At 46.9% G+C, this 24060-nt stretch overlaps 1 long non-coding RNA gene across 1 annotated transcript; it reads left to right on the top strand.

Annotated features, from left to right (window-relative positions):
* The first annotated feature begins 329 nt into the window (after positions 1-329).
* LOC107970025 (uncharacterized) lies at positions 330-23664 on the top strand. Its single transcript, XR_001712242.3, has 3 exons — positions 330-961; positions 1122-1219; positions 1996-23664. It is a non-coding gene; the product is annotated as an uncharacterized LOC107970025 (long non-coding RNA).
* Positions 23665-24060: the final 396 nt, after the last annotated feature.

Raw genomic sequence — 24060 nt, 5'->3', positions numbered from 1 at the left:
TCCCTGCCTGGTTGTATAGGTGCCAGGAAAGCAATACTGGGCTATTCCATTTCCAGAATGGTTTGTACAAAGGACTTCAAACTGTAGCCAAAGGAGTGGGTGTGGTTGTGGGGGACACTAGTGAGAAGAGGTGCATTTTGATCCAATGTAAGATCTCCAAACACTGCAAAAAATGCTCCTCTCTACTCTCCTTTGATCTGGGTGAAGGGGTAATTTGGATAACAAAGATCAGCTTGCAATAGGGAAATAGACTCTACCTCTTTAGTGAGAGGAACTGCAAAGTCATAAGGCAAAGGGATGGGAGGGCATGGGAAAGCACAGGGATGCGACATGATTCATCTATTACAGCATATCCTGATCCTATATAATAGGGCAGGTGATTTAAAAAGGGTGGTCGTGGGAGGCATTTCTGAGGATGTGACATTTCAGTTGAGCTATGCAGGGTAAGTAGGAATCAGCTAAGTAAAGAGAGAGGGAGAACATTCCAGGCTGAGAGCATGTGCTCTCTGAGCTCTGAGGTGGGAATGAACTGGATAGAATCAAGAAACTAAAAACAGGCCAGCATGGCTGGAACATGGAGGGAAAGGCTTTAGGTTGAGATGATGTGGAGGGGAGGGTAGAGGCCGGCCGAGCTTGCTCCAGAGCAAACCCTGCTGCAGCAGAAGCTTTATTTGAAAGAATAATTATAGCTCTAATTCATAAGGACTCTAGCTAATTGCATCTACTATGAGATAAGCCTGGGTGGGTGGGACTCACAGAAAAATGGGGAAGTAGCAGGTGACATGGGTAAGTGACCTCACACATTGAGGACTGTGATGAACCTAAGTTCAGAGTGCCCTGTGGGTCTTACATAGGGAGCAGGGGTGGGAGCCAGGAGCCAGCAGGAAGAAGGGTGAGCAGAGGTGCCAGATGATGAGGAAAGAGGGTCTTCCCCATGGAGGGAAGGCTCTGAGTGGCCCAGGTTTGTGCAATGAACCACCCAAGGGTCTGCATGGCTGGAATGCAGGGGGTTGTTAGGGCAGGAGCTGGGGCACACCTGAGGGGTTTGGGCTTTATGTTGAGGGCTGGGAGAGCCCCTGTGGCATCTGAGGTGTGGGCAGAGTGGAGTTTGGATTTTACAGAAGGACCACTCCCATCGTGTGTATGGAGTTTAGGGTGGGGACTTGGAGCTGCTGCAGGAGTCCAGACAAATGTGAAAAAGACCCAGGCAACAGCAATGGTGAGAGCGGTGCAGGCCGGGGAGGGGAGGTGTGAGTTCTCTCAGGCCCTGAGGGAGCCCACAGGAGATTCAGTCTAGGGCGACGGAGGATGGAAGGGGTTGTGGAGGCTGGAGGGGCTCTCCGGGAACTTTAGAAAAGTGGGAGTGGGCAGAACCTTCCTCTCTCGTTCTTGGTCTCAGCCTCAGATAACTGATGGAAGAGAGTTTCCTAGTTCAGTCCATGACAGTACAAAAGTGAGAAGGGGATGATGGGAGGACCAGAGTGTAGAGGAGGATAAAGGAGCCATGGAAGCCACCCTAGGCAGGGTCCTTTCTGCATGGCATCTAGGACAGGGAAGGGGTTGAGGAGTTGAGGGGACCCTCAACTCCTGCTCTGTGAGGTTGGGCCAGTCAATCCTCCACCTCTCTGAGCCTGAGTTTCCTCCTCTACAAAATGGGTATTCATGATATTATTTACCTTTTTCCAAGATTTTGGGGAGAGGATGATGGAATAGTGCATGTGGAATACATAGCACAGCACAGAGGCTGGTGGTGGATGTCATCTAGAAATGCCAGTAGGGCTGCTGCACTGTGCAGCCCCAGGGAACATCTTTTATATGGAATACAAGGTGAATGCTGCCTTCTGAACTACACAATCCAGACAATGAGGATTGGAGGCATGACCTTTAGGGCTAGGTAGCTTTGTGGTAGTCAGTCTTATGGGGTAGGGTCTGGAAGGAGGCATGGCATTTGGAGGGCTACTGTCCCATCCCCACACTGCCCTCCCATTCTCGTAGGAGCTGCCCATCTGTCAAGGACTCAGACTATCAGGCAAGCTGGTGAGGGGGCCTGCAGGCAAGGAATGCTTCCTCTGACAGGGGAGTCCTTCACTGTCGGCGGCTTCGCCTCGGTGGGTTAATAAAGCCATCCATCACCCTTCTCCATGCCAGGTATCTAAATGCCTGCTTAATACCACCCTGGGGGGTGGGAGTCTGCATCAGGGATGCTCAGCACCTGGGGGCCAGGGTGCTGGTATGTCAGGAACTGCCTCGTGGTTTGGAGCCTTGGTGCAATCCAGATGCAAACTCAGCTCAGGGTCTCCCTCTGCCTGGCTGGCTTGGGTATGGGATCACGCAGCTTGGGAGGCTGTGATCTGACAAACAGCACCGAAGCACACTTGGAGTAGACACACTGAAGTTCCTGTTTGCCATTTTACTGCTTGCAGAGGACAGATGTCAGAGTAGAAACAGGTATTTGCTACCCAGAACTTCCACGCTGCTGTCCCATGCATCTGCCTCTGACACAGTTTCGGAATGTGCAGGCTTCATGAGAGCACCACTAAGCACACACGTCTGGCTGTTCAGAGAAAGACGTTTGAAAACCACTGGTAGTTGCTTTGATGCCTGTGGGAGTTTAATGAGTTTGGGCTCCTGGAGAGGAAGTGAGCATCAATCAAACTACAGGCTCTTGCTTATTGAGCACTCACTATGTGCACTTCTTTGCCTTTACTATGCGAGGAACTGGGTGCAATTATTATTGCCATTGCGCAGATGGCAAGACTGAGGTCCAAAGAAGTGAGTTGTGTATGATAACACAGCAAGAAAACACAGAGCTGTAATTTGAACCCAGGTTCATCAGACTCTGGAGCCTCACTCTTATCTGGGCACAGTTTGCTGGCTTCACAGGCTAAGTAATCACCTTCGCAGTGTACCTAAAATCCTCCCAACAACTCCGTCAATCAGTGTTATTGCCTCTATTTTATCTGTGAAGAGAAGGAATTCAGAGAGGTGGTGGGAGCAGTGCAAGGTCACAGGGCCAGGAGGCTCAGAGCTGGGATTCAACACAGTTCTATATGACTCCCAACCTGTATTATTATTTTTCCCCCACCAGGATAGTGTGTTTTCAAACCTTTTAAGCCACAAACCCCTCCTTCCTCCAAAAAAAGAAATCTGATGTGGGATTCTGATATAAAGGGCAGATGAAAGAGGGCACCACTCTGGTTAAGTGGGGACCCTGTTCTGGTTATATATTGCCACATAACAAATCATCCCAAAGTGTAGGGGCCTAAAACACAACACTCATTTATAATCTGTCAAAGTTTTGTGAATCAGGAACTTGGATGGGGCACAGTGGGGATAGGTTGCCTCTGCTCCATGATGTCTGTTGGAAGACTGGAATATGGGCTGGAATCACTCACAAGTATGGCAGAAGGTGCTGGCTGTCAGTTCTCCTTCATAGGGTCTCTCTGTGTGAGCTAGTTGGGCTTCCTCACAGCATGGTGGTTGGGTTGTAATGGCACAGGTAGAAGCATTGCCTTTCACAACCTGGCCCTGGAAGTCATGTGATATCACTTCCCATCTAGGTTTAAGAGTAGTGGAAAAATACTGAATGAGTGCATGGGGCTGAAAATATTGCTGGGCTAGGAATGAACATACCTGGCCGGGGGGCTCGGGAGTGCTGAGGAGCTTCTTCCTCAGTTAGTCCTCACATTCTGGCTCTCCCGGTTTACCTCTCCGCAACTCCTAGTACCTTTCAGCTGTTTCCTGCTTTGCGGTGGGGGTAGAAGCTTCTGCTTGGTTGGGCCCGTTTCTCCTCCTGGTGGCACCCCCTCCTGGCCAGCTCAAAATTAGCCCCCATCTCCAGCTCCTTCAGGGACCTCACAGGCCCAATCCGTCTACCTCCCTCTTACTCAATTTTTGACCAGCTGCTGTATTAGTTGAGATAATTCTGTCAATGCATGCCTTTTGTACCCAGAACGTGCCTGGTAAATTTGTTAAAGAATACCCCAGGCTAACACATCATTACACTTCCAAACTCATCTATCTTTTACTTCGGATTAATTCCTTTTTTCCCTCTCTCTTCACCTCCTCCATAAATCCTGGTGCACTTAATTAATTTCAGTTCCACTATAAGGTCCATAATACAGAATTGTTCAAGCAAACACAAAATTAATTATTCTATTTACAGCCTTCTCATTGAGAGGAGCATTTCATCTTTCATAATTACATTTTGGAACGTCCAATTATGAATTCAGGCGCCTGCTGTTTTGCATAAGGGGACAGTCCCCGAGTGTCCTCGAGGTAGAGGAGTCGGGCTGGTGGCCTCTTGTGCCGTCTGCCACTGACTCAGGCACTGCTGGTTCAGTCCCTGAAAGGCCTTTTAAGGAGACATTGAGGGAGGGGCAGGATGGGAAGGTCTGGAAGAGAGTGGAGCCCAGAGATGGGGTGAAGAGAAGGAGGAGGAGGTAAGAAGGGAAGAGGAAGGGTGGGGGATGTGCCAATTTAACTGAGAACCTATCATGATTAAGAGCTTTTCAAAGGGGACGAAACAGACTTCTTCATCTTACCAGGTTGCAGGGAAGATTCCTGCTTTTCTGCAAATCAGTGGTCCAGGCACATGGGCCCCATCTTATGCCTGGACTTTGCTCTGGTCTCAGATGTAAGCCCTGGAAGTCCGGGCTCTCTTCTTTCACTCTGACTTTGGGCCATAGAGGACCACTTTGGTGGCATGAGTCTCACCAAGCCATTGGGATTTCAGCCAGGACACTTTCAGCTTAGTGGGAAAGCCACTCTCTCTCCTCCCTAACTGATGGTCTCCACCTCTCAAAGCTTATGGGCCAGCAACACCTTTTAGATGGGAATGGAACAGACACCAGCTCTCTGTTCAGGGCCCTGCTCCAGATGCCCTGGGGTAGGCTCCAGAAGGCAGCTACTTGACTGCACCATGGTGCTTGACCCACTGGAGTTCTAAGATAGTACAAGAACCCCTGTTTAAAGTTTTTTTTGTTTTGTTTTTAATTAGTTTTCATCTGACCCACTTTTAGATAAAATTAACATATTTGTTTAAAAATAAGTCAAATAATTTCTTTAAAAATTTTATTAAAATAAGGTCTGTTTTGTAAAGTAGGTGTGTTCTGCCGATCCCCAGAGGGGAATGGCTTCCTTCTTCCTTACCATCCCCTGCACACCTCACTTCAAAGCCAATGGAATTTCACCTTAACATAAATAGAAGTGTTCATTTTCTTAAAAAAAAAATCTATTGAGTTCCTGCTAAGTGCTAGACATCACACTGGGCACTGCGTGTTAGGGACTTTGTATATGTTGCCTATTTAGCTCTATGACAGCCACCTGATATCCTTCAGTGGGGACTGCCTGACACTCGGGAACCTCATCTCAAACAGGTGTGTGCAAGTGACCATAGGAGAGTTGAGTTCCAGGCCTGAGTGGGCTGTGAAATCTCAGGGAAAAAACTTACACTGTGGATACTGTAGGGTGTAGTGGCAAGAGCTTGACTCTGGATTCAGACTGCCCATGTTTGAATCCCCACTCTGGTACTTGCCAACTGTGGGATCTTAGGCAAATCACTTAACTTCCCTGTTCCTCAGTTGCCTCATGTGTTAAATTGGGATACTACTACTGCCTCACTGGGCTGTTGTGAGGTTTCTACAAGATTATGTGTGTAAAATCCTGGCTCATACTGGATGGGTACTCACTTAGTGATTGTGTCTCAGTTTCTCCATCTGTTGAATCTGTAAAGTTTGAGTAGCTAAGTGAGAGTGATGCATTTTGGAAATGAGTGCTCTGCCATCATTCCCAAAGGCTGGTACCTGAGGCATGCAAGGACTTCCAGGGTGGGGCAGGGATTCACACTGAGGGATGCAAAAGGCCCTGAGCACCCACTGCCCCTCCACTTACATTTGTATCCTGTCACTCTTGATTAACCCCCTCCAACAGTTTCCCAGTTCACTTAGAATAAAAACATAATATTTCTGGTGGCCTATAAGGCCAACCAGGTCCCATTTCTGTCTGCTCTCCAAGTTTCCTACTTCCTACTTTCCTCTTCATTGTCTATGCTCCAGTTACACTGGTCTCTGTTCCTTGGACTGTTGGCATCTTTCCCACCTTAGGGTCTTTGCACCAGCCATTTCCCCTGCCATGCACATTCTTTCCCCAGTTCTTAGCATGACTGGCTCAGTTTAAATGTCATCTCTTCAGAGAACCTTCCCTGATCATCCTACCTGTAAAGCAGCCCTTAGCCCAGTCCTCCTCCTCACATTACCCTGTTTGTTGTCTTCATAGCCCCAATCACGATCTGAAATATCTTGTTTGTTTTCTTGTGTATTGTCTGTCTTCAAACCCCTTGAATATAAAGACCCAAGAAAGCAGGAGTCATGACTGTCTTGCCCAATTCTCTAACCCTTGATTTGTGGTGGGTGCACAATAAATATTTTTTAAGTGAACAATTTACCTCCATCTCCAATGCGACTACAGCAAGCCTGGAAAAATGAAGATTTAGGAATGTCTTCGTTTGTGATTGGCTGTAGGGGAAATGGACCAGGCTTAATTTTTCCTTTAAATCAATTTTCTGATCTTGAGGAGGCTTCCTTCATCCTAACAAACCCTCAAGATGGGGGAGAGCCATTGATTTATCTCATAAGTGATTTTTTTCCAGACCTGCCCACACCGAATAATTACTTGCTTTTGTGGGCTGAGAATGTCTTTCTGCTGTTCCACCTGGTAGGTTTGTTTTGTTTGTTAATTAGCTATTAATTGCAAGGGCTCCTAGGATCTGGAGGTGAAGGGGAGGCCCCAGAGGTGGGTCAGGGGGTCTTGGGTAAGCTAGGACCCCAGACTGGAATGAGGGTGACCTCACTGGGCACTGGGCTAATTTATTTCAAATGGTGTCATGTCTGGGTAGTCAGTGAGCTCCCGGGATGATGAGTGATTTTGCTAATTAAGTCCCATAAACACTACAGCTTAATTTTCAGCAGTGGGGCTGCAGCTGGTGGATGGGAGCCGCCGGCAGCTGCGACAGAGGCTGTCCTTGAAGGAATAGGCCACGGACGGATGGTGGGAAGGCTGAGAGGGAAGAAGGGGTGTTCAAAGGCAGGGACCTCACCCTGGGTGCATTCTTTCCTTCCTCATCCCTTTGTCCCTTTGCTGTCTCTCTAGGCCAGTCCCTGCCCATGGGAATATCCCAGGCTGGTGAAGAGATAATGCCTATAAGTGAATTGAAGGGAGTTTCTGGAACATAATCCCCATGCTTCCATAGGGCCAATCTGGAAACTTCCATCACTGTTTTTCATCTTCCTTGACTTCACCTCCTCTAGACCTCACTTCCATCATCTCTTCCATCTCTAAAGCCTAGATAATTTGTCTCCCAAGCCTTCTACCTCTTGACTTTGCCTACATTGCTCCATTTCCTCCAGCAGCCCTGCTCCACCCCCACCTACTCTCCCCTGGAAGAACTCAAAAACCAATCGGCAGATCTCCTTGCTGCCTTTGTTGGCCCTACAATTCTTTCTCCACACAGCACCTCGCATGGTCTTTCTATAGTGTACATCTGACCAAGTCACTCCTTTGCTTAAAATTCTCTGGGGGCTTTTACTTTCCTTTAGATAAAGGCAAACATCCTTTCCAAGGTCTGTAAGACCCTACTGACTCCTGTGGCCCCATCTCTTACCACTCTCAATTGCACACTTTGGGACCAATTTTCTTCTTCATTTAATTTTTTTTTATAACCAAACACATTTTTTTTTTAAACCTTCAGGTCTTTGAATAAGATGTGCCTTCTACCAGGATCATATTCTATGCTCCCCATCATCTATCTTCCAATGCCTTTGCTTGGTTGACTCCCCATGTGTAGATTGCAGAAGTCCCTTCGCCAGGGCAATGGAGGACCCAGGCCCTTGCAGATCTGTGTTGGGCTGCATTAGGTTGCGTTAGGCTGACTGCATGGAGGACCTACCTGCGTCCAAGTGCCCACATTACTGTGTGTAATAATGTGTTTATTGTGAGACTCCCTACAGGGACAGTGATCATGACTGTCTGACCCATTTCTATGTTCCCAGTGCCCAGCACTGTGCCTGCCATATAGTTGATGCTTAATATATGTTTCTTGAATTGCATTAACGAGGTGCTATGATGGACAGAGTACAGTGGAGTGCAAAACGCAAAGTGATTGTTTCCCCAGAGCAATGGTGAGGAGGGCTGTAAGGAAGGACTTCAGAGAGGTGGAGGTTTGGAGTGGTGTCTTGAGAGAAATGGGCATGGGGATGACTGGGTGCAAATCATAAGGGCACCTCTAGAACATCAATTCCTCAGCAGAGTGAGGGGAGTCAGGTGGAGGCATGAGGCGACAAAATCAGCACTAATGATTCAGGGACAGGCTGGGATGGGGGGCAGGAGTGGGGAGGAACCATGTGGGGGTTATCCTAGACCTAGGAACCAGGGATGGCATGCCAAGGTGAGCTGCTGTGCCTCCCTCGCTTCTCCCCATAGCTTGATTTTGGGATGCCTGCTGCCCTCACCTGGGCCACCCCTTGAGAGATGCTCTAGGGTTGTCTACATCAAAGGGAGCCTAAATTCACTTCTTTGAGCCAGTTTCCAGGAGAGTACTGGCTTCCCTTGAGGCAGCTTGCTTCCCTCTGATGAGGAAAGAAGTATAGCCCAGGATGCCACAGCCTGTCACATTTCTGTGGCCGTGATGTTGCAGTTTACAAAGTGACTTCAAATGGCAGACTGATGAGATCCCTATAGCTAGGTAGACCTGGGAGGATCTGGCACACTTCCTTTTGGTCTGGGCTGACCCCTTTTCCTGGGATGCTGTTCTGGCTGCTATTGCTGTGTCCTACCCAAATACTTACTGGTGTAAAACAACAACCATTTTATTCTGCACACAGATTTTGTGGGTTAGGCATTAGGAACGGGCATAGCAAGGATGGCTTTTCTCTGCTCTGTGCTCTCTGGGGCCTCAGTTGGGATGACTAGAATGGCAGGGGCTGGGGAATCTATTAGTACTCCCAAGATGGCTTCTGCACTCCGCGGTCCAGTTCCTGGGCTGGGATGGCTGATGGCTGGGCTCTCATGGAACTGTCATTGAGAGCACCTACATATGGCCTGTAGTATTGCGGTCTTAATTTCTTACTTTGGCACACTTATATTGTGATTTTAATTAATTCCTTCCCTTCCACTAACTCATTATATGGCCCTAGTCAAGTTACTTAATCTCTTTTGCGGCTTCAGTTCCTCATCTATGAAATGGGGATTATGACAGTGGCTATCTCATACCACCTTGGTGAGCATTAAGTGAGAATTTGTATGTGAAGTGCACAGAAGGAACTCTCAGTGCATGTTAACGTTATCGCTGCTTCCTCGTATTTAACATGTGGAAGTAGATGACTCCAGGTTTCTTTAATCTCTAGGATTTCCTTTTTTATAGAGGCAATGATGGTCCAGACACACCAGGAGATTTTTATCGGACCACACGACTCGTAAGTCTCAAAACCAGGATTGGAACCTGAATATCTCCCCATGGAGTTTGTTATTCTTTCCATTGTACCACATTGCCCCTTTGGTGGCCATTTGCTTTGAATCAGCTCAATAAAAATGTTGGCTGTGTATTAGTCAGCTTGGGCTGCCATAACAGAATACCATAGGCTGGATAGTTTAAACAACAAAAATTTATTTTCTCACAGTCCTAGAGTCTGGAAGTCTGAGATTGGAGTCATTGGGTTCTGGTGAGGGCTCTCTTCCTGGCTTGCAGACTTCTTGCCATGTGCTCACCTGGCCTTTTCTTGGTGTGCACACTCAGAGAGAGACAGAACCAGCTCTCTGGTATCTCTTCTTATATGGACAATAATCCTGTCAGGTCAGGGCTCTATTCTTATGACCTCATTTAACCTTAATTACCTTCCAAAGGCCCTATCTCCAATATAGCCACTTTGGGGATTAGGGATTCGACATACGAATTCTGGGGGGAAGGGGGTACACAATTTAGTCCATAGAGGGTTGGTTGCTGGGATGCACCATAACTAGAGTGGAGCACTATCTCTACTGATCTGTTTACTAGTTTCACCAGTTTATTGTCCATCCAGTCATTTAATTATTACCCTCGTGGCCATTTGTCTTCTGGAGGTGCCAACATCAACAGCAAAATATACCTAAGATATTGTACTACAGCAAAGCTGGCAGTATTTAAAAGTGATTATATCCTTGAGTCTGAAGTTTGTTTGGGTTCAATCTCAGTTCTGTGACGGGCTTTATGTCTTTGGATGGCTCACTTAACCTCCTTATGCCTCTGTGTCTTCATCTATAAAATGGGTATAATAATAGCCTCTGCTTCACAGGGTTTCTGTAGGATTAAATGTGATAATATGGCAAAAATTTTAGCTTAGTATCATTATCGTCCTCACCCCATCTCCAACCCCATCATCGTTACCATTATCATCATCATCATTTCTCTCAACTACATTAAAAAAAGAATGGAAGCTAGTATTTACTGAGAACATATTGTATGCTAGGCAATTTCATAAATGTTACCTCATTTGATTCTTTCTAGGTAGACATTTGCAGTCCCTCTCTCTCTTTCTCTCTCTTTATATTACTATATAAAGTAACTAAAGCTAAGAGAGTAGAATTGTCCAAAACGATGAATACACAGCTAGTTAGCAGCTAAGACATAACTATGAATCTCAGTCTATCTTACTCCAAAGCCTGGTTGATGGAGGAGAAAATGAGAAAATGAAGAAGTATTGGGGAGGATGTTATAAGGAGAGAACATGCCTACAAACAAATTTTATTTTTGTCAATTTTTTCTAATATAGTTTATTATCATTTTCTGAAGGAAATTTCAATTTTCTCTTCAGTTTTGCTTCTTTTTTGTTCAAGTTTTATATGCACTTAAAGGGTCAGAAGTTCCACAGGATTTGTTACAAACCCCTCCAGCAATTTCTCCCACATTTCACCTTCCCTAGAGGCAACCACCTTCCCCACCTTTGGCAGATTTTGATATTTACCTCTGTGTTTCAACAAAACATGTTTGCAATAGTACTTGTTGTTTCTTCAAGTCTAGGTATTACACCTTGATTTCCCACCATGGAAGATGAGGATTTAGCTTTCTTTCCTTTACCTGTCCTACCACACTTCTACATCCTTCTCACTTACCCCATCCTCCCAGTATAGATATATCATAATTTTATATTGTAATTTGCTAAGACCAATTCTTAACACTTATATTGTTATTGCTGTGTAAACACTCTTCACAGCTGAGCAAGGTAGTAAACTATTATTACTTTTCTTTTCCCATGCAACTTTTAATTTCCTTGAAGCTAGTATTTGTCTGTTTGGTTTTTGAAGCTTGCTTTGCTATTGTTAATCATTAGTTTAACCCCAAACTCCTTGCTTGTTACCTAATTCACCTATCCAGGCACTCAAACACATCAGATATTCTGTCAATCTCTTCTTCTGGATAAGTCCCTCCCAGTGGCTGTGGCTTGCTCCAATCTGGCCTGGTTGCCTTCTAAGCCTGATGCACAGCTGTTGACCTGGGGCCTCCTTCCCCTATCCCACCGGAAATTCTCTGTCCTTCACTCCTGAGTTATATTTCTTATTTTCTGAATCTCATTTTCCTCTTTCTTGTTTTACAAACTCATTTTGGTGGAGCACCTTCTGTAATTGTGTCTTAAGAGGAGGTACCTGAGAGGAAAAATATTTAAAGACTTCTCATGTCTGAAATATCCTTATCTTATTCTCACACTTGATGAATATTTGGCTTGCAGTAGATTCTTTTTTTGTTTAGAATTCATTTTTCTTCATAATTTCAAAGCCATTATTTGGTAACCAGCTTCCAAAATAGCCCCCAATGCTTCTCTTCTCTGATATTCATGCCCTATAGAGTCCCCTCCTGCATTTAATAGGCATGACCTGTGTTATCAATGGAATAGTGTAGAAATAATGGCCACAAAAGACATTGTGGCTTCTGACACTATGGCTTGTTTTCCTAGGATTACTGTTTCTCAGAGAAGCCTGCTGCCATGTCATGAGGACACTTGGCAGCCTTTTGGAGAGGTTCACATGGTGAGAAACTGAGGTATCCAGCCACAGCCAATATCAACTTGCTGGCCTTGCGAGTGAGGCAACTTGGAAATGGATTCATCAGGCCCAGTCAAGCCTTCGATGGCTGCAACTCTGGCTGACATTTCAATTATAACCTTAAGGAAGACTCTGAGCCAGAACCAAAGAAACTGTATGAGATACATTCTTAAAAAAATTACTTTAAGCTGCTAAGTTTCAGGTTAATTTGTTATGTGGCAATAGATAACCAATACCTACTGTGCCATTGTCTTCTAGTTGAGAAGTCTGAAGCATTTCTGATTTTCAACTCTTTATTCGATCTCTTTTGTTTTGTATTTTTCTCTAGAAGCTTGCAGGATCTTCCCTTTGTAGCCAGGGTTTGCACATTTTCCTAACATTTCATTATAATATGCCTAGTGTGAGAACATGTTCATCCTCTCTATCAAACCCTTTCATTGGAAATTTATATTCTTCAGTTCTGGGAAGTTGTCTTGAGTAATTTTGGTGACTTTCTCCTTCCATTGTCTCTGCTCTCTCTTTCTAGAACTCCCGTCATTTGGATGCTGGTCATCTTTGACTGGTTCTCTAATTTTCTCATCATTCCTTTTCTATTTCCACATCTTTGTCTTTTTTCTCTGTCTTCTGGAGAGTGTATTTATATTTGGATCCTTCTTTTGAGTTTTTATTTAAACTCTGCTGCATTCAGAATTTCTAAGGCATCTTTTTATGTGTGCTGAATGTTCTTTTTTATATTATTTTACATTTATTTCATGAAATCTCTTTTGTTATCTCTCTGAAGATATGTGCGTTTGCATATACATATGTAACAGCTTTATTGAGATATACTTCATGCAGCATGGAATTTACCCATGTAAATATGCAGTTCAGTGGTTTTTAGTATAATCACAGAGTTGTGTAATCATCACCACAATCAATTTGGAATATTTTTGTCACCCCAAAAAGGAATTTTGTACCCTTTAGCTGTCACTCCTCAATTTCCTCCTCTCCACCCCTGTCTAGGCAACCACCAATCTTCTTCCTATCTTTGCCTGTTCTAGACATTTCATATGCATGGAATGACATTTCTTCATTTCTTAAATAGCATAGTTCTGTTTTTCCTAGTTGCTCCCCGCCCTGCAGTCATTTCCTTTGATCTTCCAGGTCAGGGGCCTTCCTCAGATGTCTGTTAATCCTTGGAAGTTTGTTCTGATTGAAAAAGGAAGGATAAACCAGCTGACTGTCATGGGTGGGGCTTGCTGACTCTGAGCTTCCCCACAGGGTGACCTGTTGCTTATTTGGTGGAGCATTGTCTGAGGTCATCATTTTAAAATCTCTTTAGGATGGTTGGATTCTTAGATAAGATTATTTTAGTCTCCTGCTTGTAGGTAAAATTTTGGCTGTCAATGCTTTGAGAATTGACTGAGAGAAAATCACAGGGAGATGTCAACATTTAATGCGTGAATGTTCACTTGATTCCATGTTCCATAAGGAACCCTGCTCTCAACAGTGCCTGGTCCTTTGCCTTAAACTCCCTGGAGAAAAATTCTCCACTCATCTGCTGAGAGGAGGGAGGGGCAATTGCTTCCCTGTGAAAGAGTTGGGGAGAACATCTAGTGATCTGACTGCTTTTAAACATATTTTACACCAATTTTGTTTATATTTATGCATCAAACATTTATATAACCACTACTGTGTGCCAGGTACTTTTCTAAACTGTTGATAGATTCTCCTTCTTTGAGAATGTCTCCCACTCCCTATTTGTAGTGCTCCCCGATGCCTCTAATTCCTAAGCCTTTCAGAAATTCCAGTGAATCAAGTTGTTTCTCAGCTCTCCCACTGCTGGGTTAGGATCCGGTTATTTCATGTATGTCAGTTTGGGCCCTTCAAGAAGTAGACACCAACGTGGACTTAAATGCACAAAAGCTTTATTGGGAAAAACACTTGTGAAGGAAAAATGGGGAGAAAGCTGGAGGAGGCTGGGAGAGCTGTCAGACTATGATGCATGTCTAACATTTTGGAGGAGAGAGGGAAGGGAGGAAGATTGGGTAGAAAAAACTATTAGAATGCTGCGCTGTTCCAAGAAAGTTTCAGCAAAGCTGATGAGGCATTCTCCAGCTAAAATCATCTGTCAAAGGATTCTCATGTCTCCCGACAACGGACCTGCCTTACTATCTCAGCTGTGCTCAGCCAGAGGCTGGGAGTGAATGTGGTGGTGGATTCAGAGCATAGCACCTGGGGCAGTTGATCAATTACACTGAAGTTGGAGATCTGAAAGGCACGTTCTTGTGGTTTCTGCATAGCCATGTCAGGTGTGCTAATTCCTCCCCAAACTTCCAGTGAAACAACAGCAAAGGGATTTTCTTAAAGGGCATAAGCCACAAAGACGAGGAGAATAGGAAAGGCAATAGCGACAAAATTTTGGAAGCTGGATATATATTTTCAGTCCATCATGCCTACCCAGACCTCCTTTGAGATATTTATTTTTAGTCCTTCTTGTTCTTCAATGGATGCTTTCAAGAATACAAATTTTCCTCTGAGTACTGCTTTGGCTTCACCATCACAATAAGCATGGCAAATATGTAATCCTTTCATTTCATGACATGTACAGCTACTTAGTGACAGTGGTATGGAATAGCCTACATAACCCGAAGCTTTTATGTCTGGTTATGGTGTTGTATAAATTAATGACAAGGGCTATAGTACATCTGCTCAGAATGGCTGACCAGAACAAATGGTCATTTCATTTCAGTTCGACAAATATTCACCGGGCCTTACCAAGTGCCTGTCTCATGTTAGGAGCTGGAAACATAGAATGAACCAGAGAGATGTACCTTGACTTTAATCACATAATACACTAAGTGCTATGATGGAGGTAGTACAAGGTACTGTAGCAGAATACACAGTGGGCCCCTGGGGTTCATGGAAGACTTAGAGGAGATAGTGGAGTCCTAGTGGACAACTAGGAATAGGCCAGGAGATGTGGGGTAAAGTGTTTCAAATAGAGGAAACAGTGAATGAAAAGGCAAGATGTGAAATGTCAGATTGTATTCTGGAAGCTCTGAGTTGTTCAGTATTATTGGCACATAGAGTCAAGTAATAGAGGGGTGAGACATGTGGCAGGCCTGACGGTAAGGCCCACAGATGATTTAAGGAGCTGGGACTTGTTCTGAAGGCAACAACTTAGACATCCATTTCTGGTAGTTTGGGTAGTTCCCCAAGGCTGCCATTAGTCCTCTTCCCAGTACCCCAGGTCCTTCTTGAGATTTTGCAGGTGCTGGGGGTGCAGGGCTTGGGTGGCCATGGACACCTTCCTACGAGGGTACTCTGTTAACATTTCACCCTGCTAGATGAAGCTTGTGCCATCTTGTCCTGATTCCCCTTCCCAATTGTATAGCCCAGCAATACCATCCTCTGACTGGCATCACTTCTTTCTGAAGTCCCACATCTATGGCTGCTTAATTGTGCTCCACACTCTACTTTGCAGGAAGCAGGAAGCTGGGGACCCCCTGCAGACCCCAGACTCTGCCGTCTGGCTTTGAAGGGAAAACATTTGCTCAGATTTTCCCAACTACCCCAGGAATCACCTGCTTAGGAGAAGGGTATTGGGGAGGGAGGCGTGATGAGAGTCAGATGGATCTGGTGCTAATGCTGGTTGAGGTGCTTACCTGCTGGGTGACCTTAGGCAAATGCTCTCTTTAACAAGCAAGCATTGGACAATGCCCTCTCTGTGCACAGCCATATGCTGGGCTCTGATGGGACAAGACACTGTAGGGGAGAAAGACAGAAAAGAGGAGGACTTAGGATCTGTGTAAACCCAGGGAGACTTAAGCCCTCGTGACACATTATTAATAAGTATACATTATTATGGCTCTTCAGTGGAAGAAGTTGGGGCTTAAAGAGATTACATGGCTTGCCCAAAGTCTCTGTAGCCATACTCCCCTGTACTGTAACCACTGTTCCCAAGGTCTGCCCAATAATGTGATAGCAGCAACAGCACACAGACCCACTCCCTCTGGTCATTGCCAGCTTCCTCCTGCCTGTAGAAGGACCAGAAGTACTGGTGAACCTGTGGAGATGAAGAATGCCCCAGGCCTTCAGATGGATCCACCTAGAGAGTGCAAGGAGGCTGGCTTGGTAGCCTGAGATCATTCCAACCCCTTTTCTTTCTTCACCTGCAGGACAGGAACTCCCATGTAGGTTGGGTGGTACCCACAGTCAAGGTCTTTGGGAGGGCCACTGGAGCCTCTCTTCTCAGCAAATCTGAACAGTGGGGCTGGGCATGTGTGCTAGGCTGTCAGGAAGAGTTATATCCAGACAGCCCCTCGGCCTGCCTGCTTTCTCCTCCACAGTCCCCTCCTAATTCATTTTCCGCCTTTAATGTACTGTTGTGGAGCTTCCTCTCCCATTAGGGCCTGTAATGTGCACCGATTCCCTTCAGCTTGACTGCCTTTAATAGGCAGCGTAAATAGAATTTAGTGTGGCATGCACTAACATCTCTATCCATTGTCCAGAGATTAAATACTTGCCACCGATGGTTCATGCATCATCAGCCTCGAGCCCAGCTTCATAGCTCCCAACCAAAGGAGGATATTAAATTAATTTGCAGGTTGCTTTAGCAAAACCTAACAAAAAAACCTCCACAGGAGGAGAGGGGAGGGGGCAGGATGCATCTGCTCACCATCAATCATGGGGTGGGAGTGGGAGTTGTTAGGAACCAGGAATGGGGCTCTTGTCCATCTCAGGCTGGGTCCTTCTTGGGGGCCACACTGCTTGGCCATCTACTTCCATCTTAGTCCCCAGGCTTTGGCCCATGGGCAGCTCTTCTCTCAGCTTTGGAATCAGCTTTCTGTTCTGACAAGTAGAGTGAGTGATGGAGAAGAGGGTGTGGGGACTGTAGGGCTTGAGTCCAGACCACAGGGGTGACTTCTTCCTTTTTAGGGGTGTAGCCAAAGGACAACAGGTAAAATGCCCCTGTGGTCCCAGTTAGGGAGGCCTCTGAAACCTCCCTTTGAACCATTAGGGTCCCTTTGGTGTCCCTTCTTGTTGGGGCCCCAGCTGGGTGGGTGTGGGAGACAGGGGGTGAGGGTCGGTGTAGGCCTTGCCTCTGGGATCCAGCGGGGGAATTTACTGCCCTTTTTGTATCAGATGGTGTGGTCTGTGTCGTTCACTACAGTCATGTGGGGAAGATCTGCAAATGGACAATGAAGATCCAGGTACAAGGGGCTTTGGAAGCCCAGATAGCAGCTTGTGCCGACTTAGGGGATCACAGTGGTCATGGGGGAGCAGGTCATCTCTTGAGTTGGACCTTCAATGATAAGCAGGAGTTAGCTGTCGGGGTGGAGGGGACAGGGTTGTTCCAAGCGAAGGGCTTGGAGGTGTCTCCACGCACGGCATTGTCAGAGAACACAGGGAGTGCAGTGACTGGAAGGCATGGTGAGCATGGGGAGAGACTAGAGGTGAGGCTGGGAGGGGAACTTTATGTGGAGACACTGGAGAACCATGGGAGGTGTTCAGCAGGAGCAGGAGAGGCTCAGGGCCAGGGCTGTGCTCTGTAGAGACCATTCTGAGACAAGGAAACATGGAGAGCCCTTGCCTGAGTCAGGGAAGACGGGGCTCAGACTGTGATACCAGTGGAGACCAGAGAACGTTAGTACCAATCCTGGCCTGAAAGTCTCTGGGACAAAGGATAAAAAGATCCCATCCCTTATCTTAGTTCTGGCATAGCTGGGAACAATAAAACTGAGTCTTTGTGCTCAGATGTGCTTTGAGAAGAAATGTTGAATCCAGGTCCCTGTCCCGCGGGCCCTATCTGCCCAGAAGCAAGGCTCTGGACGAAAGGAGGCAGGTAGGAAGAGTTTGGCTCACTTGAGCATAGTTGGAATCTGGCCTCTCCTTTCCATTGAGTGGGTGGTTTGGGGGCTGGCCTTTGGACAGCAAATGGACCAAAGGGAGTCCATTTGTCCATTTGCTGGGAGTTCCTCTCCTACCAGGTTTAGGCGGGCATGGTGGATACAGGACAAGCATGCCACCACCTTCTAAGTCATTGCCCTGGCAGACATCACTAATCAATCAAGCCACATTTCCCCATGAGGGGCAAAATCACTAGGATCCTTTTCAGCACAGACTGTGTAGGACCACCAAGGATGACCTGAGCCTGATAAAACTGATAGAATCAGCCAATTATTTAACTTCCAACCAGGGTCTTGTGTCTTTGCAGACCTGAGCAGGCATGGTGCTCAGATCTTAGCAGATTTTTCCAGTCTGTGGTTCTGCCTTTCCCTACATCGTGGGAATGTAGTGGGTCTCATGGCAGAGGCTTTTGAGGCAAAGTGGGTGAGGAGAGACCTCAGCAGTGCGTAAGACTCCATTGTGGGCTGCCAATTCCTCCCTGATGAACTCCTCCACCAGTGACCTCCACTTGCGGTGGTTTATTAATAGCTTTTAACATGATCATTTGGACTAATTGAAAATGGGAGCAGCGCTAATATGCCCCTTACATTTCATTTCTTTTTTATTTAAAAAAGATGCTAAAAGCATTTATCGAGTAGTTTCTGGGGAAACCTAATAAAAAGGTCTCCCCTCTTGCCATTGCAATGGTGTGGTCTCCTGCCAGCACCCCATGCAGGGGGTTCTCGTGGTTCATTAGTGTGATTTAAGGTGTCCAAGTGGCCCTGTTATAAAGCCATCACTGGGAGCTGCTCCAAGACATCTCTCACTCATGGCAAGCTCCACCTGGTACTGAAGGTGGAGAATGGATAGGACAGGATGAGAATTTTTGGCTGGCATCCTTTCACCATACCCAGTCTGTGGACTGTAGTGTGGGCACTGCTATGGGAATAAATGGATTATCTCCCACCTCCCACCCCACTGTTCTTCTGTCTTATTGGCTGGGATTAAAAATCATGGAGGAGCAAGGTCTAATTAGCCTCATTTAGGATTACTGCCCATCTCTCAGTCAAAGAGGACAGATGTGCTCCTCATTCTTCATTTTTCCTCCCCTTCTTCCTAGTTTGTTTCTCTGCCATTCTCTGTACCCCAAAAGACTCACCCTTGGACTTGCCCTGTGGCTTCCCATTGAGTTTGGCCAATGAGAGGTATTGGCAGGAGATCAGAGGGTGGAAGAGGAGAGAGGTTGGGATCTCTATTCCCTACTCCCTTCCTGCTTGGTGTTACACTAGTTCTAGAGTCATTGACCCCATCTGACTCTGTGTCCCACTGGACAGGCTCTCTCCATAGTTGCATTTCTCCCTTCAGACCTAAGGTTGGTGCTATGGTTTGGCTGTGTCCCATTCAAATCTCATCTTGAATTGCAGCTCCTGTAATTTCTATGTATCATGGGAAGTACCTGGTGGGAGGTAATTGAATCATGGGGGTGGGTTTTTCCCTTGCTATTCTCTTGATAGTGAATAAGTCTCATGAGATCTGATGGTTTTATAAAAGGGTGGTTTCCCTGTACATGCTCTCTTTCCTGCCACCATGTAAGATGTGCCTTTGCTCCTCTTTTGCCTTCTGCCATGATTGTCTTGGGCATTTCTTCATAGCAGTATGAAAATGGACTAATACAGGTGGTAACTTCTTGCCACTAGGGCTAGTTTTGGGCCAGTGTTTGTTTCCTTAACACTGTCTGCACCTCTGCAAATAGTCCCTTCATTAAAGACTTCTTGGCCTTTGATTTCACTTCTTACACACTTCCCTGAAAGGCAATCCTTTGATGTCATTATTCAAAGAAAGGAGAATGGATGCTGGATGGCCCCCAAAGTTTCAACTGTTCTTTAGATTCTCGCCTTACTCTTGGCCACAGGCTGAGCCACAGATATCTGGCCTCTCCTTTCCATTGAGTGGGTGGTTTGGGGGCTGGTCTTTGGCACACTCTGCTTCTGGCCAATGAGTAAAGGCTCTGCTTATCTGAGTCCCCATTCCACTCTTGGTTCTCTGGCCCTATCCCTAGCATGGGATCTTGTGCCTGTGGTCCCAGCCAGAGGTGACCCTAGGTCCCTATCAGCTCCTCCAAAACCACTTCACAAAACCTTCACCTCCATATATGGCTCCTTCTTAGAACTTTTCTGAGAAGGACTGATCTAGTCTGTACTCCATTGAGCTTACCGTACTAGATGCCAGAAGCTGTTTCCAAAGGCACATCACCTCTCAAAGGATCAATGTTTGCCCTTGACAAGGCCTCCTGTAAAACTCCGAAGGCCACTGGCAGCACTGTCAGAATAAATTCAGGGCTTTGCAAGGGGATCCCTTTGAGGCCAACTGGGCTATGGATGAGCTTGTGGCTATTAACCAAGTAGCCACAGCTCAGGTTGTGCCTGAAAGTGTGTGTGCTCTTGATAAGAGCTCTTGAAGGGAGGGGAGAGGTTACCGAAGGAAAGCTCTCTGGACTCATTCAGATCTTCCAGGGGAAGAAAGTCTCTAGGACCCACATCCAGTTCTCACCTTGTCCTGGTTGGAGGAGGCAGCTGGTGACAAGCTGAGGAACTTCTAGAAGCAGCCAGATGCTGGGTCAAGCCAAGCACTTGCTCTGTGCTGTACCAGACTCTGGAGGTAAATATGGACTTGGACTTGGATACTGGCTATTTCTAACCTGGCAGTGACTTTGAGGCCTTCTTGGGTCCTCAGTATCTTCATCTGTAATAGATGTAATAGAACAAATGTTCTCTATGAGTCCTGAGATTCTGTAACCTAAGTTTCTCAATCTTGGCACTGTTGGCATTTCAGGCGGGATAATTCCTTGTGGAGGACTGTCCTGTACATGGTAGGATGTTTAGCAGCATCCTTGGCCTCTATCCATTAGATGCCAGTAGCATCTTCTCTCCCCAGTTTTGATAATAAAAAATGTCTCTAGACCTTGCCAAATGTCTTCCAGGGAGCAAAACTGCCCTAGTTGAGAACTACTGATTTAAAATAATGGTTAAGAATCACCATGTGGCTGGCCAGGCCTTTCACAAGACTCTCTTAGACTCCAGCTTGGTCATAGGCATTATGATCCTCATTCTGAGGCTGGGGGCATGGGCCTGCACTATCCTAGCTCCATAAGGTAGTGGCATCTTATCTTCCAAGCCTTTCCTGCTCCAGGGATTGGGCTCTCATTTATTCAATGATCCGATAAGGTCTGAACCTGACAGCTGGAAGCCCAGCCCTTTGGAGTGAGTCCCAAGGAGTCTAGGGACAAAGCCTGTGTGAAGAGGGTTCCAAGGGAGTGTGGGGAGAAGAAACTGGGCTTTAGGTGACCAGGAGTGGTCACCTCTTGGTGTGCTCTTGGGTGAGTTACTGAACTCTTTGTGTCTGAGTTTCTCATCTTCTCAATGGGGGTGATAATGGTAACCTCTCTCATAGGATTCTTAGATCAGTCAGGATTTTGGCAGGAAACAAATGGCACATCCAAAAGGATTTCTCTAAAAAGAACATTATAAAGGAACAATTTTCAAATTAAGGAAAATTAAGGAAATAGAAAGGGATGGTGAGGCATACCTCGGTTAGCAAGAGCAGAAAATGATGACCCCCTCCTCCTACTAGACTGAAGGGGCAAGGGAAGGAAAGGTTGTTTCAGGAGGCCTATGAGAGTGGAGTCTTGGAACCCCTCCTCCGTGCCCCATTCAGATATGCAGCCACAGAGAAATGCAGTCATGGCTAGAGTCACAACTGGTGGGCTCCCAGAACCCAAACTACAGCTGGGGGGGATGGAGTGGGGGGTGATGCAGCAGGTAGAGGTCAGCTTCCCCTGCGCAGAACATGGAACACGGCAGAGAAGGTCAGAAACTAGAGCTGGGTGCAGGATGGGAGTGGGGCAAGAGGAGAGCCACCAGCAGTTGTTAGGAAAACGAATGAGTGGATATTTGTCAAATCCTTAAAACAGTGCTCAGCATGTAATAAGTGCTTGCCAAATGAAACCCTGTGCTAGACTCTGCGGGGTACAAGACATAGTAAATAAACTTCAGCAGCCCCTCCTGGGCCCAGGACAGGGCTCCCCTATGGAGAGGTCCCAGGATCTTCAGTTTGTGTCTGTGGAGGACTAGTTTGGGCTGACTGTGGTGTGGCCCCCCTTGGGAGACTTTTGCCTAAGCAGCCCCTGCCCACCACCTCACAGACACATCCAGGGGAAGCCCACCCTGAGCCTCCCTACCCTGAGCCTCCCTACCCTGGCCTGACATCGCCGTCTGGCTTCAGCCATGGCATTCCCTTGACTCCCCTGGCTTCACGTCTCATGCCCTTTGGCTATGACTAATCTGGAACCAGAGGCTGGGAGGCCTGGAAAGCCCTGCCTAGGGGGAAGTAGGGGGCAGCTTTTGTCTTCCCCTGAGACCCCTCAGCACTGAAGTTTTCATAGTTCATGGAACGGATCTTCCTTTGCTTTTGTGGGTCCCTTCTGTGTAGGCATGCAGATATATAGGATGGTGAGCCCCAAAGGGGCTCTGTGGGGCCTGTGCTCCTAGCTGCCTTTAGGGATGCTCCATTAAGGGACTCAAGGCCAGAAGAGTTTGCCATAGAGGTGGCGAGAGGCAGAGGGGGACAAGGAGGCAACATTTCATGAACTTCCACGCTTCCTCTGTCATGGCTCTCATTGCCACGCTGGCCTGCAGGTGGAAGCTGGGCTCCTCCCAGTCCCAGGGACCAACTATCTGAAGGGATCTGGGGGTGCAGTGAGCTGGGCCAGAGTCCTTTTCCACTTGGCTCTGATGGAGGATTTGCGGGGTAGGGAGTGGGCCTGGGCTGAGCTCCTAGGGCTGGCACAAGAAGGGAGAGATTACTAGTCCTTTCTCCAGCCCATCCATGGCTGGTTGCCCATGTCCAGGGGGTTCAAGGGAGCCCTGAGTACTCTCCCAGCTCCAGCGTGTACAGACACTCCACTTAGGTTTGCTAGAGAAAATATACAATGCCCAGTTAATTTGGATTTCAGATGAATCATTGTTTAGCATAAGTATGTCTCAAAGATTGCATGGAACATACACTAAACAGTAATTTGTTATTTATCTGAAATACAAATTTAACTGGACACCCTGTATTTTTTTTTCCTTTTTTTCTTTATCCGGCAACCCTGTCCAGTGCCATCTCCAGCCTCCACCTCCTCCCTCCATGGGCCCCCAGAAGTAGGGGTTTTACTGCATCTTGTTCCTTCGTGGTTCCCCCGTAAGTGAAATCCAGGATCCAAGCTTGAAGAGCTCTGAGATGGGGCTGTTTCAGACCCATGAAGCCCCCAGGGGATGAGGGGCTGAGCCATGGCTCCTATTGGCCTTTGTTAGGGTTAGGGTGGTGAGGTTCATGAGTGGGGGCTGGACAACGACTGTGATAGCACAGCTGGCCCCCCACACTGCAGCTGGCCTCAGGGACCCATGATTTGAATTGGGCATGTGCAAACCCTGTGCTCAGCACGTGACTTGCTTTGTTCCATTTCATCCTCCCACACTGCAGCCCCATGAGGCTGGGGTCCATAGTATCATTTTGTAAATGAGGACACCAAGGCACAGAGAGGTTAAGGGCTGGGCCAAGTCACACAGCTAATCTATGCTGGAGTTAGGGTTTGACCCCAGGGCAGAGCTCTCAGCTGCTGTCCCACACGCTTCCTCTCCTGGGTCCTGGCCTTTCCTAAGGGTGTCATCAGGCCTGGGTCGCTGGGTGGAGGGGGCTACAGCTCGAGAATGCTGCTGGCTTGGGAACATTTTCCACACAACACCCCCACCCTGCCGCCCCCACCCCCGCCCCGTGCAGCTGTGTAATGAGCCCACATCTGTTACCACCACATGTTGCTCAGTGCTACGCAGATGTAAAGTCTCAATTTTTCTAATTAGCAGCAACACGAAGTCTATCTTAATTTTCTCCTCCCCTCCCTCTAATAAACGTGATATTAACAAGGTTACACGTCTGCATTTTCGCTGGGTGTAATTGAATCAGGTCGCAGATTTGATTAGTGGGTGTGGGGCGCCTGGGTCTGGTCAGGCTGAAGGGCTGGGGGAAGGAAGAGGCTGCATCCCAGCCCTGGACCAGCCTTGGGATGGACAGAAAGAAAGA

Source organism: Pan troglodytes, chromosome 21 (genome assembly GCF_028858775.2).
Source record: "Pan troglodytes isolate AG18354 chromosome 21, NHGRI_mPanTro3-v2.0_pri, whole genome shotgun sequence".
Taxonomy (NCBI): domain Eukaryota; kingdom Metazoa; phylum Chordata; class Mammalia; order Primates; family Hominidae; genus Pan; species Pan troglodytes.
The sequence above is the reverse complement of the archived record's forward strand: the minus strand, read 5'-3'. Positions and strand labels throughout refer to the sequence as shown.